The sequence below is a fragment of the Erpetoichthys calabaricus genome, chromosome 17, assembly GCF_900747795.2.
Source record: "Erpetoichthys calabaricus chromosome 17, fErpCal1.3, whole genome shotgun sequence".
NCBI lineage: Eukaryota > Metazoa > Chordata > Cladistia > Polypteriformes > Polypteridae > Erpetoichthys > Erpetoichthys calabaricus.
In genome coordinates this window covers 69,740,261-69,753,884 of record NC_041410.2, presented here as the reverse complement: position 1 = coordinate 69,753,884, position 13,624 = coordinate 69,740,261, and positions in this window count along the sequence as shown.

Sequence of the window (13,624 nt, the reverse complement as noted above, 5' to 3'; positions counted from 1 at the left end):
GGATCCAATAGTGCAATGAAAACTAGTGACAAACCTTCAGCACAGTGTTTGGCTATCATTACGCTGCACAAAATATTGTAATGGCATTGACAAGTTGACTCAGCCTAGGGATTAGTTATCAACCATATTAGCTGTCGTTCCACCATGCAAATTATCAGCTTCAATGCCAACTACAGGGCAGCCTATAAATATGGCAAGTCTGCCAAAGTCGCATAAGAATTTAAAGTAGTACAGCAACTGCGGGAAATAAGGACAGTGAGCTGCATAGAAGAGCAAGACTCCATTGACACTGCAGCGGCCCGACTCTACAAGATGAAATAAGCCAATCATAATGATTGTGCCTATGTGATGAGCAGTATGCTGTAATAATGTTTCTGAACAATTTAACATACAGGGAAGCTGCACATAATTTAAACTTGCAGTTTGCCAACAAAAAAGAACATAATGAAATAGTAAATTCTTCTATATTTCATGGCAATATCTGGCACAAGGCAGGAACGTGTACTGAATGAGACCCCCAAAGTGCATCATCAGACCCACTTGCATACAAAGTCACACTCACTGACAGTGGAGGATTTTAAAACTCCAGTTATTGTAAAAATAAAGAACAGTTTTACACAAATCATTATAATTGTCCAAAACTGTACACATTTCACAGTAAAAAATTAATTATTTAAATGTGAAACTGCAGCAGCAGTTTCGAAAAATCACCTCATAACCTTTATTATGAGTCATCCATTAATATGATACCTTTAGAGATTCCTCTCCAACTTTGTGACCTGGCATTAAAATAAGGGCACCATCCGTCATCCATGTCATTAAAAGCACCTAGAGGTGGCTGGCATCTTCAAGAGCATCCAAACATCAAAAGTTTTGGAGAAACTTGAGCCCTCACATGTTTTGTGTGTGTGTGTGCACTGCAAAAAAATGAAATCTTAACAAGCTAGAAAATCTTGAAAAGAAATAATAGATCTTGTTTTTTTATTTTAAGAATAACTGACTTGAGTAGATTTGTATGTGTAAGATATATAATCTGATTTTTAGAAAATTTAACAAGTTAACAAGTTAAACTTTCTCACTATATTGGCAGATAATTTTGCTTGATTCTAATACCTTTTTCTTGTTTTTTATTTATTTTTTCTCATTTTTTCACACTGATTTTTTGCAGTGTGGGCTAATTGTTTTAACCATGGTAACATTTGATTCTCAGTATACCACACTGCAGAAGACAAAATGTTGATAATTTTTCATACCTTCACTCGTAAGATTCATTCCTGATTTAATGAATATTGCTTTGAATTATTAGCTTCACTTAAGCAAAAAAGGCTGCACCAGAAAAAGACAGATCTAGGAAGTTAAGTTCTTATCAGAGCTCATGTTAACTCTACTCATCATGGTGCAGGGCTCGCCCATATAATCAACCATTAGAATGTCACTATGATTTAAGCTTTAAATGTCTAAGCGGGCACACGGTTTTTACTATATTTACTAGTAGGATTAGCATTCATTTATGTACAGTACATTTCAACCATGAGGGGGTGCCACAAGATGATCATCTGTTGCAACCCCTAACAGGAGCAGCAGAAAGAAGAAGAAGAAGTGACTACAAGGGGGTGCCACTGAGCCCCAAACCTTCATATCTATTACATACAATTCCAGGTTCAAATAAAATATTTTTTCTATTTTTCACCAATAATGTCAGACACAAATATCAGCCAAAATACACCAAACAAGTACATTTTTTTCCACCTTTCTTTCCTTTCTCTCTGTCCACCTCCCTCCAGCAAGTGCTGTCTTCCTTCCTCCTGACTCTGACTCGCCTACAAGGTGTCCTTTTAATTTTGAACACTGGAGTATTTCCAGAGCCAGGGCATATCCTGAAGGAAGCACATCCGGGTCAGATGGAAGTCCCGAAAAGTAGGAATTGTGAATCCCTGCAGCACTCACTGGTGGCTCCTATGGGACCCAGCAGTGCTGACTCTTGGCACTACAACTCCCATCATACCCCACAGGATTCCATATGGTTACCGCAGTCCTGGGATACTGCCATGTAGTGGATAGGGGATACAAATATACAAAATTAGGAGCTTTCCTCACTGCCCCCCTTATTTTATCCTCCTGTTCGGGTAAGGGTCCCACACTCATCCTGATCGAAATGCCAGATAATCCTGCTTGGTACTTACAACATATATACACACACTGATTTTAACTTGTACTAAGATTACAGAATTTTAAATGCTACATGAGCTATGAGGTAGATGTCAATTCAGTTATGAACAATGGATACCTAAAAGGTGCAGCTAATACACTCTGCTGCTCTCTGGCTGCATGTCTGTTATAATGGTTGAAATATGCATGTGAGTGCTGCTTTGTTGGAATCCATCAAGTCATTCAGTATTTGGACTTCACTCAGCCATCTGAACTCAGAAACAGTCAAAAACTTGCCCATGTTTCTGTTGTATCAGAGAATATCATTTTAATTTTAATATCATATCATTTTAGTTGTCTTCCACTAACTTAAGAGATTTTCTTTCAATAAGGTAAATCATCATTACAGGTTACAGGTGCTACTTTTTATTAACATTTGAGGTTTTGCTGTCCGTCACCTGTTATGAGGTGTATGTGTGTGCTTTTGAGATGGCAATAGGCTGTGAGAACCTGAGTCCCAGAGTAATTGTGATGCCCTGCATAAAACACACATATAATGTCAGTGCCATTTCCATGATTACACTAGATTGCTGCCATAGGATTGTTTGTTTACATGATTGAATGATATACAGATAAAATTCTGTTAAAATGAAGTGCCAGGGACCTAAAAAATATTTTGTTGTAATGAAAATTTCGTAGTAATGAGATTCTGTATTTGTAGCTATAGTGCTTTCTTTAACTTGCGTCTAGGCATTTGAAATCATTTCAATAGCTTCTTTCATGTAAATTTTCATCTCCTCCTGTCTACAAGTTATGCTGACAAGAATTTTTCTCAGCATTTCCTTACGATAATACACTTTCAGGGTGTGAATGATGCCCAAATCCAATGTCTGAAGCACTGCCGTGTAACTGGGTGGGAAGAACTCAACTCAACATTATCTAAATGTAGAAGCATGCTGGGAGCAGCACAGTTATCAATTAAAAGCAGAATCTTCCTTTTCTTGAGTCAGTCAGTCATTATCCAACCCGCTATATTCTAACACAGGGTCACGGGGGCCTGCTGGAGCCAATCCCAGCCAACACAGGGTGCAAGGCAGGACAAATCCTGGGCAGGACACTGCACACACCAAGCACACACTAGGGACAATTTAGGATCTCCAATGCACCTAACCTGCATGTAATTGGACTGTGGGAAGAAACCGGAGCACCCGGAGGAAACCCACGCAGACATGGGGATCTTCCTTTTCTTTTTCTTCATATTGTAAGGTTTCTGAACTCTTTTCAGAGCGCCACAGAAGCAAATTCGAGCCAATCACAGTCACGGTATCATCGATGGGTGATGCAAGGAACAATTTTTCTTCTGTTTTTGCTCAGTCTTTCAAGAAAGTTGACAATGTTGATGGTGAAATTCCAAATTCACTGGCAACATCTTTTTTCTTTTTGCCAGAATCGAGAGCTGCAAAAATGTCATTTTGTTCTTTCTAATGTGAACTATTGTCTTTTATTCGTGTCTGCCATTTCTGTAGGAGGGTGACAATGAGTTAAATTCCAATGGATGTTTTTCAAATGTTGACGAGCAATAAGCATAAGGTATCACTGAAAACCACAGAAAACAAACACAGCAAAAAACAATATAAGGAAAGTTTGAAGAAAGAGACAAATTAACAATGTTTCTGTTCGGGGATCGTTGTGCACAACTGAGCTGCGACCACAGAACTAACTGCTCTGTGAATGATTCATTCAGGCATCTCAATGTCTTTTGGGCACTTCGTTTGAATTAAAGTATCTGCTGAATGTATTTCGTAGTAACAAGATTTTTATGGACTCTGTCTGATGAGGAAACTGTCGGGACCGTGAAATACTTTGTTGTAAAGAAACTTTCGTTGTAAAGATATTCGTTGTAATAAAATTTGACCTGTACACCAAAAAGGCAAAGCAACTATATTTTGCATAAATAATTTAAAATCTCAGCAGGTATAGTAGTTGATGACTATGTCTGTAGTACAGTGTCTTTAGTGACAATGTCTCTGGTGGATAGCCCTAATAATAACTGTTCCAGTCTTCTGTCTGTCTCTATTTCTGAGTGATTTATTGTTTATTATTAAAGAAACTTCAAAATCTATTTAGACCATTTTGAGACAACTCCAAAGAGAGAACAAAAACTCACTAAGTCCATACATTGTCAACACCTGTCAAAACTCAATGAATAAAATTAAACATGAAAGAATGCTACTTTTCCTAGACTGACATTGATGGAGTTTGTCTAATATTCAGTCTGCTTTATGTATTGAGGCTTATATTTGATCAATTAACTAATTTCACAACCAGCCTTCAGGTACTTGATCTGTGGAGCTGCCAGTTTCTCAGACCAGTATATGCCATCCCGAATATACTGGTTCTGCTCCTGAGCTTTCTCGTAGTGGACCATGAATATTCATGGATAGGACATGGTCAGAGGATATTCTCGCTGGTTACCCAAACACCTCAGTTTTCTCCTGTCAACCTACAGGTATCAAAGTCTTCCCAGAATATTCACCTTCTCACCCTGCTACAGTGTATGAGCTTAGGAACTGGCCACAGGAACCTCATTTTCCAAATTAGTACTGAACGAGACCCCCTAAGTCCATCACTTCTCAAATCTTGTAAGCACAGACTAGTGTGGTGGTGGCGTGACCAATACATCAAAACTTTTCATAGAGGACTTAGCTCCTATTTCACACCACTATTTTACACTGCTGAAGCTGTGCTTATCTGCTGATTTGTCTCTAAGTTGCCTCTTTGTTCACTCATATATAGTATTCACCCCAGGAGTTTAAACTTCTCTGCTTTAGAGAGCAGCTTCTCTTTCGCTTACTAGGACCAATTCCCTCTTTTTTTTTTGTAGGTATTAATTTTGAATCTAACCATGTAATGATCACTTGAAAACTTCTCCTTGTGCTCCAGAAGACAGAGAGAGGTGAGTTCCAAAGGATAATATCTGTGGATAAAAATACTTGTACTATATATCTCACCCAGGAAAGACATGAACAGGAATGGCGCTAAGATTATACCTTGACTGGAATCCTATGCAAACTTATAATAGATCTGAAAACAATAATACAAAAATGAGATACATGATCATTTTCATTATAAATTAAATTTACTCAGAACAGGGATAGCAGCCTGCATTTGGTGGGACCCACCAGGGAGAATTCCTATGGAGTTACCATTTGAACTCAGCCCCTCCTCTAGCTGAAAGGTGGAGATCTATCTATAGTGTCAGCCAGCTAACATCACTGTATGTAGTAGATCTTGATGGTCTTAGGTTTTGCAAAGGTAATGTTAAACATTTACTCCTGAAAAATAAGGTGTTGTCACACTTGTGCACGTGGGAGGCAGCTAAAGGGCTTGAATGTGAGTAATCCTGAACCAGACCGGGAGGTGGCGGAGTGCACTTACTCTTTTTCTTGCTTTTCTGCAGACTGTTCAAGGGAAATTCCGTCTGTCCCTGATAAAGTCAATTCCGGTTCCGACTCTGTGGTGCTACAGCCACCCAGGAGGGCTGCCCTCTAGCGTCCCAGGGAGGTAGTCGGAGATGCTCTCTCCCCTGGTCCTTCCATCAAGCTGGCATCCCGGCTGGGTAATGGCCGCGAGTGCCTGTCACAGCCTATAGAGTATTTTGCTAGATACTGAAATTATTTCATTATTATGTCTTACTTATTACAATGCCATTATTGTGCTGTATGGGTATTGCCATGACCGGATGACTTGACATGTGGATTATGTGATACAAGGAATATGATATTTTTTTTCTTGGATATTTATTGCTAATTGCTGTGGTCTAGCATTGGTCACCATTGGGTCCCATTCTATCAGAAATCTTGTTTTGTCTATTTTGCAATAAACATGAAATCAAAAATTTTCACTACAAATTATATGGGTTAAGTAATATTTTAAAAAAATCTTTTTTGGGTGGAGTATTCCTTTATTGTAATACAGTCTGCTGTAGGCATATCAGCAGTTTAATTTAAGAAGAGGAAACCATTATTTACATCAAGAATAAACAGAAATTAAATTAAATACAATGAAAATGTGTAACAACTGTAGAATAGATAATCATCTGGGAAATATATAAAGCCTGACATATAGAGGCTCTTACTGTCCTCTTCTGTTGAGCTTCAGACCAATACTGAGTGGTTTCCTTTAACAGCCAGAACTAAGAGAACTGAAGCTGAGTCTTTGCTAGTGTGATCCACATCTGTTACTAAGCCACTCAACGTTTGGCTTAAGTTAATGGAAACTATTTGTAAACTGTTGTTAAAGAGTATGTGATGCCTGCAAGATAATGCAAAAATGGCAGCCCATAGTATAAGGTGCTATCAGGAGTGTGGTTCTGGATAATATGTTGGCTGCACTCGTGAGTTAATGAAATTGGACTTAAACATCTAGAAAATACATTCCTTAATATTAAATTAGAATCTGATAAATTCTCTACAATTTCTTTCTACTATATTTTCAAAAAAAAAATTCTTGTCAGACAATTACAGATCTAAATCAGTATAATTTGTCATTTTTTTTTCATTGGTTTGAAACTCAAGATAACAAGTTACGATAGTGTCAGAGTGAACTCCCCAGCCATTCAGCATTTCATCTACCTGTTTAAGTGTTTTTATATACCTGTCAGCATAATTGTTTGCCTAATTATGTAGCATTATATTATGTGCATGATTACTTCTAACTAGAAGGCTTTCACAGATGTTAGATAATAATTTGGTAACAGAGAACTGATAGTGAACTGCACATAGAAGAACACAAATCAGCCTTCAGTAAATCAAATTGCAATTAAGAAAACAAGAATATTTTTTGTGACACAAATAAAATGACATTTGAAACTCGATAGCATGGCTTTCATCTCAGAAGAGAAACATTTGGCAGAGGCAGTTGGAAATATAAATAGAAGGTCAGCAAATGTCAAAACCTTCAGTTAAACCCTTGCATCCTTCCCCACACCACGGTCAAGGAGCAACCATTCTGTGATGATTATAGCTGCATGCCAGTCCACTGGCATCTGGTCAGAGGTGACGCACACGGTTTCTCATAAATGTTTCAGCAGTTTAACCATTTAGAGAAAGAACCAACACAAGAATAATCAGAAAGATTGTTAAAATGTTTATAAAGAATTCAAGAATTTGTAAGTGACCAACATGAAAGTTTTTTGTTTTTTTTCTGGATGGTTTTGTCTATAACCATTGTCTAAACTGAAGCTCCGAGTGTTCTCAAAGAAAGCATTGTAGCAGTCACTGTAAATGCATTGGCACTGAAATTTAAAATATAATTGCAAACTAGAAAACAAAAAATAAATAAATAAACAGAATCATAAAAGAAGGGAAATAAAACTGACCAACATGAAAGATTTTTTCTTTTTGTTTTCTTTTCTGGGTGGCTTTGTGTATAACTGTAGTCTATAGTGAAGCTCTAAGGGTTCTTCAAGAAATTATTGTAGCAGTCACTGTAAATACATTTGCCCTGAAGCTTAACATATAATTGCAAACTAGAAACCAATAAATAAATGAGTAAACAAAATGACAAAAGAAGAAAAATAAAACTGACCAACATCAAAGTTGTTTTTTTTTTCCTAGGTGGTTTGTATATAACCATAGTCTACAGTGAAGCTCCAAGGGATCCCCAAGAAATTATTGTAGCAATCACTGTAAATGCATTGGCCCTGAAGCTTAAAATGTAATTGCGAACTAGAAACCAATAAATAAATAAGCAAACAAAATGACAAAAGAAGAAAAATAAAAACATATTTAAATAAATAAATACGCCTCAAAATAATAAAAAACAAGGAGTAAAAAAATCTTTTGTCAAGTTAGAAATCATAGTCAAAAAAGCCTAAACAGAAATCAAAAACAAAACACTTTCAGAACATTTGCACACCACTTTGTTTTAGAAAATATCCATAATATTGGATAAAGAGCTTGGTGTGATGCCGACATAAATACCGCCAATACTTCTGGAATTCTCAACACTCGTGCAACGCAGGACAACTCTGGGCAGTGCCAGGCCTCCTGGTCTGGCACTAACAGCACACAATTTCCTGTCTGTGCCTACTTCACTTTTTCTCTCTTTCTCTCTTTGCTCTTCTCTGTGCCACACTTTCCTGTGACTCTGTCTACCATGTCTACCACTACAATCCTGAAAAAATAATAAAACTCTACGTACACCTAGACACAGAAACAAAGGGGAACGTTAAGCTGAAATTATGAATGAATATAAAAGGGTAGCAAACATTTTTATATAAAACTATAACATTCCCAAGACAGTTTACAACTACAGAACTAAGATATAATTAGTATAAGGTTCTCAAACCAACTTAAACCAATATAGGGCTGAAGAAAACAGCGCATCTGATGCCTCACTCAAACACACACATCCTCAGTCACACTCAAACAGAGAGCTGATGCGGTATTGCCAACTAACCTAAATTGGGGATGAGGCAGGGGATACCAGAGTACCCCCATTCCGAAATAGAGAAAATACACTCACTCCATTCAATCAGTATTCTTGAGGTCAACTCTGTATTTTTTAGTTCTTTTCTACAACACCTTCTGGCCACTGTGCCCTGAACCCAGACTGGTCATTAAAAGGCAAGACCTTCAAAACAGCTTCCATGTTACCTGATATATTTCTCTGGCACTAGGTGGAATATAACAGCTGCCACCTGATGTCCCTGAGAATCTGTACTGTCTGTCTGCCACTACCCCCTTCTTGTAGTTAGCATAAAAAGTTTTTGCTGAGTTATCTACTTTCTAGCATTCCATGCTTAAAAATAAAGGTGCCAGAGAGGTTCTTCAGAGCGATGCCATAGGGGAACCATTATTAGTTCTTAAAAGACACATCCACAAGAAGGTTCCAGAAAGAACTTTTATTTCCTTAGATCAGTAACAGTCTTCAGGTGGTAAAAAAAAACATTAACAGATGACAACATCCATCCCTCCATTATCTAACCCACTATATCCTAACTACAGGGTCACGGGGGTCTGCTGGAGCCAATCCCAGCCAGCATAAGGTACAAGGCAGGAAACAAACCCCAGGCAAGGCACCAGCCTACTGCAGGGCACACACACACCAAGCACACACTAGGGACAATTTAGAATCGCCAATACACCTAACCTGCATGTCTTTGGACGAAAACCAGAGCATCTGGAGGAAACCCACACAGACACGGGGAGAACATGCAAACTCCACACAGGGAGGACCCGGGAAGTGAACCCAGGTCTCCTAACTGCGAGGCAGCAGCACTACCACTGCACCACCCAGATGACAACATATTTGTGAAATATCATCGGGTCCTGATTTTGAAAGGACTCTTGTTGCATACAATAACACAGGCTAAATTCAGCTTTTCTTAATCTGGTAGTGTCCTGCTAGGTAGCGTACCATATATTAAAGATTTCACTTTTTTTTTCAACATATTAGGGCATTTTTCAAAGCACAAAGAACCAACTTCACACGCTAAGAACCCTTCCCAATATGAAGTACTGCTTTGTCAAGCAATGGTTCTACCAGGAACCCACACAACCCAGAAAAGAACCATAAAATGCCATTAAAGAACTATTATTTTTAAGAGTACGGTGGGAATATTTCAGACTCAGACAACAGGTGCCATAATGACTTTCTCTCACGGTGCACCTTGATTTTATCCTTTTCATTTTAGAAAGTTGTCTATATTGGAATAGTAGTGATGTTGTCTATTGCTGTATGGTTTTTTTCTCTTTCAAACTGCCATCTTCCAGGTCCTACCCCTAACCATTGCCACCCTGCAACTACTTATGCACAAGGCCATATTTTAAAAAGGTATCATGAAAATTGAAGGTAGAAATAAAAATGTTTTAAATGTGCATTCTTATTGTGATCTGTAGCGATAGTAGGGATCAGGTTGAGGAGACCCTGGAGAGGTGGAGATATGCTCTAGAGAGGAGAGGAATGAAGGTCAGCAGGAACAAGACAGAGTGCATGTGTGTGAATGAGAGAGGGGTCAGATGAATGCTGAGGATGCAGGGAGTAGAATTGATGAAGGGGAATGAGTTTAAATACTTGGGATCAACAATACAGAGTAATGGGGATTGTGGAAGAGAGGTGAAAAAGAGAGTGCAGGCAGGCTGGAATGGGTGGAGAAGAGTGTCAGGAGTAATTTGTGACATGCAGGTATCAGCAAGAGTGAAAGGGAAGGTCTACAGGACGGAAGTGAGACCAGCTATGTTATATGGGTTGGAGACGGTGGCACTGACCAGAAAGCAGGAGACAGAGCTGGAGGTGACAGAGTTAAAGATGTTAAGATTTGCACTGGGTGTGACGAGGATTTACAGGATTAGAAATGAGTACATTAGAGGGTCAGCGCTCAAGTTGGACGGCTGGGAGACAAAGTCAGAGAGGCGAGATTGCGTTGGTTTGGACATGTGCAGAGGAGAGATGCTGAGTATATTGGGAGAAGGATGCTAAGGATAGAGCTGCCAGGGAAGAGGAAAAGAGGTAGGCCTTATCGAAGGTTTATGGATGTGGTGAGAGAGGACATGCAGGTGATGGGTTTAACAGAACAAGATGCAGAAGGCCTGATAGAAAGATATGGAAGAAGATGATCCGCTGTGGCAACCCCTAATGGGAGCAGCCAAAAGAAGAAGAAGAAGAAGAAGAAGATGATGATGATCACAACTGTGCAGCAGTAGCTCCTCACGACTCCATGGACCTAAACTTGATTCCCAGTCTGTGGGTTTTCTTTTGTGTGTTTCTTTTATTTTCCTCCCAAACTCAAAATATGTGCTTATTAGTTGGATTAGTAGCTATAACTTTACCCAAAATAAGTGAATGCAGTCTTGAAGTTTATTAGTACTCCACTCAGTGTCATGGTCTCTATTCAACACAATGACACAAAATGGATATGTACAATGCATAAATGAATATATGAATGTTCCTCATTTTTGTAATTTTTCTTTTTGTCTGAAAACTTTCAGCAATTTGTTTGCTACAGATCCAGTAAGTGGTATCCATTATTCCTGAACATCATGTTTCTTTAGTCAGTTTATTTGGTCTGTCTCTAAAGTGCCAAAGTCAAACCACTCACCTTCAAGTGTGACTTTACACCACCTTTCACATTTGTATTTGATTAGTTTCACATTCATGCTTATAATGGTCAAATGTATCTGTGCACTATAGTTTGGCTCTAACTATGTTTTCTGTCTTCCTTGTTAGTTTTCTATCAAGACAAGTCATTTTAAGTTCTTGTTTGAAAGTTTCATGGACACACAATTCTTGTTTTCCCATTAAATAAATAACTGCCATCCTGTGATGACTATGAAGAACTGTAGAAGTCTTTTTCTCATACCATGCCAATTTAGAGTCACTTGTTAAGCTAATGCAAACATAACAGGGATATGGAAGCAAACCAGAGTATCCACAAATGACTGGAAAATTACAAAAGATCTTAAGTAAATATTGAGCATAAAAGAAAAACCACAAAAGAGGCTTAAATGAGCTAAAGTGAAAAGAAAGCAAGACTAAAGAGAAAAATGACAATCAGGAACTATAAAATGACTAAGCTACTGTAAGCAATGAGCCTGCTCTAATGCCCCACAAACCTTTTCAGAGTTTAACTGTGTATGAGTATAGTACTCTAGTTAAAGGAACCATTGTATGCACAGATCTAAACTCCCATTTTTCAGTAGATGTACATTATTTAAAGTTAAATATTATTAGTCACTAGAGTCTTTCCAGACATTCACTTTCTAACCGACTTATTTAGTTGGACTAAAAGTGGGACCCCATCATATGGCACACTGGGACATGCCACAAAAATTGGAACACCCAGATAAACCACCAGATGGACACAAGGAGAGCATGCAAATTCTATGCAACTCCCAAACCTTGATTTGAACCTAAGCTAACCTGTGAGGCAGCAATGCTAGCTACTATGTCAGGATATCTCCTGAGCATTCAAATTTCAGTTGTAAAAGTCTGAATTGGCATTAGCCGCCCTATTTCGGGGTGTTCATACAGTATGAAATATTTAAAGATTTACTTCATGAGGCAGATGTACACCACAAATAAGAATAGCGTGTTGAATATTTTGAAATATTAAAATGTGTGCATTAATTTAATGTTTAAAGTCTAAATATTTCAAATAATATCAAAAATGTGTAATTTTTTACCCTCTGGTAGCATTCTGTTGAAAGCTAGATCTGTAGTAAAGTATCAAAAATGAAAAAATAACATCATATTCATAATTATTGACCTTGAAATAGTCCAAAACGATACCGCATATGCTAATGTTTGAAATTTGCCATTTTATACCTACTAGGAGTGGGATTTACAGAGCTAGGACCACCAATAAAGAGTTAAATATCAAAAATATTATCATATTCATGACCAGCAACCTCGAAATAATAACAACATTCCACAAGCCTATGTTACAGATCCCCATTTTTATCAAAATTTTGTGAAAAGGAGTAACATTGATCCCTCGTATCCCATAAGGTAGTGAACCCCTGAGGTCGGTTGATGTGGCATGCACAACTTCAAGTCCTTCTGACCATTTTTATCAGAATTATATACATCTGCTGGGTTGCTTTTTATTAAAAGGGTATCATTTCCTGTCTCAAAATATGATCCAAACACGGACTAAAAAATGAGGGGTTTTCAGGTCTAGAGGGACAAAAACTGGGGGGAAACCCCCAAAAGTGCAACATTTTGCATAACTAGAAATCAAGGCGCTTTGAATGGTATATCATACAATATGTTGGAGTTTTTTGTGCTGGTGAGTCAAAAAGTGATTTCAAAGTGTTCCTAACTAATCCTAATAAACCGAATATTTTTACATTTAAAATAATCTTTTTCACATTTTAATCAATAAGATTGGAAATTTTTTAATTTAAACAATATGCAATGGATGCTTTTGACCTTAATCAGAATAAATATTTCTGCGATTTGTATTCCTCCGGTCTAATCATAAAAAATTGTGCTTTTCATGTCATGCTTTTAAACTGATTTTCAAAAATAATTGCTGTTGACATACTTTTTTCAGCATTGACTTCTTTTTCTAATTTTTGTCTACATGGATTTTATTTTTTAGCTATTATTTATCTGAACAATACTTTGTGGCCTTAATAACTATTAATCACTATAAACTGTGGTGTCCTAAAACTTCTTCTACTCTCATCATTATTAATTTTATCTCTCTGGCTTAATTCCTCTTTTTTGCCTAGGGAGCATCTTATATAATAAGACAGAATGGCCTCCATATAAGTAGAGCTTTCCAAGTTTGTCTATAAAATGTTTGGTTAATTGATGCCCAGCATACATGGAAATGAAGGATAATCCTTTATTTCATGTAAAAGCTCTGTATAGGATCTAGCTTTCAACTTGAAAGAAGTACTTTTCATAGAGGCATAGGCTATGACGTCTGTCAGCCACCATTTATAGCTGGAAGATGACCTCCATT